The sequence below is a fragment of the Corvus kubaryi genome, unplaced genomic scaffold, assembly GCF_017639235.1.
Source record: "Corvus kubaryi isolate FWS band 111438036 unplaced genomic scaffold, C.kubaryi_AGA036_p1.0 65160, whole genome shotgun sequence".
NCBI classification, from domain to species: domain Eukaryota; kingdom Metazoa; phylum Chordata; class Aves; order Passeriformes; family Corvidae; genus Corvus; species Corvus kubaryi.
Window position 1 is genome coordinate 41,730 of NW_024581803.1, and position 4,899 is coordinate 46,628.

Below are 4,899 nucleotides of genomic sequence, written 5' to 3' on the forward strand. Positions count from 1 at the left end.
AAGTAGTTACAAAACGAAACAATAAAGTTTTAGAGGTCTCCTATAACTAATTATTTCCAGCTACAGCCTGCTCCTAGGGTGACACTGGAGGAAGTTAATTAGTGGGTATTTTGGCTGTCTGCTCAAATTATACTTCTACATTCAGCTAGGTCAGGGTATCCAAACAATAAAAATACCTTCTAAAAGTCATGATTAACTGCTCTTTTATCCTCACTGCATCAATTTTTCTGAAATTACTTGAGCACATATTGTGGTGAGAGGTGTAGGTGGACACGTCCGGAGAGAGCAGCCAGGCCAGGGAGCAGCCTCAGGCAGGACCCACTCCTTCTCATGAACCAAAGTGCTCCTGTGATGCCTTTTCCTGGTCTTAAAATCAAGAGTCATACACAGTTAGAAGGGGAAATGGGATTTTACCTTGGTATTTATTTTAAGGATCCTTATGTGCACATGTCCAGGTCACATGCATCGAGATGCACCCTGCCGAGTCTATCTCTGTCTCTGTGTCTCTCTGTGTCCCTGTGTCTCCCCCCCCCAACATTGGGTATAACATTATGGGTTTTACTAATTATCATATCTATCAAAGATTCCCCAATGAGAGGCTCAAGTGAGCCCCCCTCCCCAAGGAACCTTCCCCTGGATGGTTCTATCTTGGTTTACAGAATGTGTTCTGGAGAGGACCTTGGGGTCTGGGGCACACTGATCCCCAGCTATGAAGCTTCTAAAATGTTTAGTCTCTCAGCTTGACAAACAAGTCCAAGAATGTAGGGAAAAAGCACTAAGAATACAGAAGCTGTAAAAAGGTATAACAGGGGTATAAAAGAAAAGGCAAAAATCTTCATGGCATCACCTGCATACCCCAAGAGCAGCTGCATGTTCCAGGCTTTCATTCTATACTATCTGTGGTGCATAACCAAGCCTAAAACGCCTCGCAGAAAGGTTTGCTGGGGGAAGAATCATCTCTGTGTCTGCTGCAGTTCCCTCATGCTTGCAACAACAGGCGTGTGGCAGCTTAGATTGTATGGAGTAAGGGCTCCTCTGGAGGAAGCTCCTGGATCCATCACAAAGCAATGGATGTTTCTTTCTTTTCTGTTTATTTAATATTCGTTTTTCTTTATTTAATATTCTTCTTTTATTCCTATCAGTCTGAAAATGAAAAGCCCATCCTGTTGTATTGTATGATTCTGCTTCCTGAAGGTCTTCTGCATTCTACAAATGGCCACAGGCACCTGCACACATCTCCAAAGCTTTCTGTTTGCATGTCCACTGGCTAAAAAGCATTAAAGAAAATTGTTGCTATCTACTCTATTCAGATTTAAGCTTTATTTTCACAGGAGGTAAGTACCAGCAGTGATACTCACATCTGGGTGCAGCTCTATATACTATGAAGATCCAAGGGTGTTTGTATCTGTATTGCAGGTTGAAGCTTTTATTTGAGAAAGCATCACTGTTAATTCCCCACCTGCAGGCTGGTCTCAGTGAACCTCCTACAGAATTATTCCAGGACAGCCTCAGACTCTACAGAGAAACTGGTACAAAGAAACCTTTTCTTTTCTTTTCTAGAACTACCTGGTTCTTTCAGTTTAAACAAAGCCAAAACAAATCAACCAACCAACCAACCAAAACCCCCAAAACCAAACTAGTTAGGACATTGTTATTTTCTCTTCTTCTTGCAGATGAAACAAATTACTCCTGCTATTAGTAAAGAGCTGTTTCTGTAGTTATGAACTAATTTCTTCAATGATGCTAAATGCATACCAAAAATACAGCTCAGTTGTTGCTGTCACTGACCTTGGTGTAATACCTGTGCACCAGGAAAAAAAAAGAAGTGGATTAGAAAAGTGAAAAATAGGAGACTGGGAAAAAGGAATGAGTTCTTAAATTACCAGGTCAGGCAGAAATGCTTAAGAGAAAAGTAAGATACTTAGTGAAGTAATAAATAATTCCTTTAACTGGTTAGAATAAAACTGATACAGGGACCTGCATCTTCAGAATGTGGCATATTTAACCATATGATATTCTGTTTAAATAGGCTGTTCTTATTAACCATCTGCAAAAATGTCAGAAAAGGAACAAGGACAACACTAGATTACCATTCACATTATCTTCATTCAACAGGAGAGCAGACAATTTCACTGTCCTGGCTGATGTTCACCCCATATTACCTTTCCCATTAGAAAACTTCTCCCAGCCCATTCTCTTTACAGCTCATGCTTTCCCCTTTGCAGACCCACTCCAACTGCAGCTCTAGGCTTACACTCAACCCAAACCTGAATCCTACCACTAAAAATAACCATAATCTGAGGATTATCCTTCCACACATGGCAATGGTAATGGCAACTAGCCATTACCCAGGAAAAAGGCTTTTACAGCCCAGGTATCTCCACAGTCCACACTTCCCTTTGGGTGCTCTTTTCCAGCTCCATTGCAGCTACAGGTCTCTAGGTTCTCCCTTTCTCTCAACCCCAAACCTAACTTTTACTTAGGCTGAGCCTGTAAGAAAGGCCCCCAGTTACTGTCCAGATGAAAAATTTCTCAAGACACAGTCCTCTCTGCAGACTGCACTTCAGTAACACCCCTTGTGACAGGACTATTAAATATTGGAGTTGTGAGTGGATGTTGTACCTCCAAACCTCTGACTTTCTTAATTTTCTTTATTTTTAAGGAAATATTTATAGTCAGTATGTTTAACCAGGCTGATATGTTTGGGCAGGATTTCTAAGAGAAGCAGTCCAAAACGAGGTAAATGTTGAAGGTTTCTTTTTTGGGCAGGTCACTAGTTATTTGTATAGCAGAAAGCTTCTGAATAATTCCTCCAAAGCAATAGCAATCCATGAAGTGCAAAATCACAGGAAGAAAAAATACCTGTATTTAAAATAGACTTACCAGGAAAGAGAAGACAGAAGAAATGACCCTTGAACACACGCATTTCTATTGAATATTGAATGATGAAGCTGAAATTCTAGGCAGTGTTTTCATCCTAGGTTTGCATTAATAAAACAAAAAAAATACCCCCAAAATCTGATGAGGTAAGACTCTCATTTAGCTTAGAGGGCTAAATGTGGAATAATGCAGACATTCATTACCTTACCTTAGTTCTTTTACACTGGCCTGGCTGTGTAGCTCAGCAGAAACTCTCTCCTCAATACCTTTGTATGAAAGCCCCTAAGCAGGAAGGACCAGCAGGACACAGAAGATCGGCTGAGGTGCTGGAACTACGCCCCATGGCCTTGAGCTGCAAGTGCCCACATGACATTATCAAATACCCCCTCTTTACTAAATGAATCACTCCTTTGCCATAGTTGCTTTGCTTAACTAATGCTGCTGGGCACAAATTTTCAAAGGATTTGCATCTGTTTTCTCCAAATTAAAACGTGGCCTTTATAAAGCAAAGTTTTCTCTCAGTTCATTGCTGAATTTTCTTTCTCCTCAACAAAAACAAGGAAAAGTAGTTCAACAATATGCCTTATATGTAACTTTTTCATCAGCAAGATGTCCCATATCCCACAAGACGTACTCATTTTTTATTTAAATAAATCCAGCAATAAGTAAGGGTGGGGTAGGTAAAGTCCTCCCAATGGGAAATGTTCTCTTTTAGCTGAAAACTGGAATTTCTGAAGAAACTACACTGAAGAAAGATATTTTATTTCATCAGTCAACTTAATTAGATTTATTTATGGACATGCCTTTCAAAATTTTAATGAGACCTAAACTTTTAAATCTCTGCACTGCTAAAAGGGCTTTTAACTTCATAGTCTGGAAGAATAAAATTATCAATTTATTAAAATAGCAAGTTACAGCTGGACTTTTTTGCTATTTTCTGTTGAGTGTTTACCACTAGGAAGTTACTGTGCAATAACAAATCTCCTGAGTATTTAATACATCTCAGAGTTATTGAAAGTCTCACTGTAAGCTGTTTAGTAGTACTTTCTAAAGGACAGGAAGCCAGAAAGGAATAAAATATCTGTGGTTTTTATATGTATGATTTTGGCTATGATATCAATAACACCTTCCATTTTTTAAGAGACAGGAGAGATGCTGCTGGCCTTGCCATCAAAGTGCTGCTGTGACCAGAGGAGAATCCACGGGGGCTGTGACTTCCCCACCAGCTTTGAGAAGCAGCTTCCAAAGTGGCCCAGGCACTCCATTATCTTCATCCAGGCTTGGTTCTGCTTCTCCTCAAATCAGTGGGAATTTCTGAAGTCTGTTGAAAAGGAATCAGGACCTGTAAGGTCTTGGGTCAATGCAGGGTCATCAAGGTGAAGTGATGTGCTTTCTAAAAAAATGTGTAACTCAAGCACTTTAAACACCTGGATTCAGAAATGTCAAAGTTAAAGCCCTGTGCACATCTTCCATTCTCCTTTACATGTGTGCATTGCAATATGGCCTATACAACGATGTTCTGCTTTCTGTGGGAGATAATTTTTCTCTCAGATGTACAGGACAGATGGAGAATATGGCAGGAATGTGGTTGGGATGACTTGGTTTCTGTATACCTCACACATAAAATTTGGTTGGCAGAGGATGAGTCATGAGATATGGGGAGAAATGTGCTTGCAGGTCTTGGCTATGATCTTAACTGTGGCATCTCCAGCTATCTCGTGTTTGGTTATTTATGTAAAGTAATAACAAATGAACCCAGATTGATCTTAATGCTGTTGCCTGCATAATTTTTGAAAGCAAACTGAGCTTTCACACATTTGGTCCTTTGACACTGGTGTGGAATGACAGCAGTGACTCCTGGATTCATTTATTAGATTTCTTGGGCTGTTGAGTAAACAATTGTTTACTGCTGTCAGTAAACAATTAAGCTGTTCCCTTTTTTTCTGCATGCTACCTTTAGAGGGGGAGCTTACGCTTTCCCAGAGAGTTTATATTTTGAAGATTTGGGTCTGAACTTTC

General features: G+C 40.0%; 1 long non-coding RNA gene across 1 annotated transcript; it reads left to right on the forward strand.

The window, feature by feature from the left end:
• The first annotated feature begins 774 nt into the window (after window positions 1-774).
• On the forward strand, window positions 775-4,631 carry LOC121673071. Its single transcript, XR_006019130.1, has 3 exons — window positions 775-1,334; window positions 1,417-1,529; window positions 4,022-4,631. It is a non-coding gene; the product is annotated as an uncharacterized LOC121673071 (long non-coding RNA).
• The last annotated feature ends 268 nt before the right edge of the window (window positions 4,632-4,899 follow it).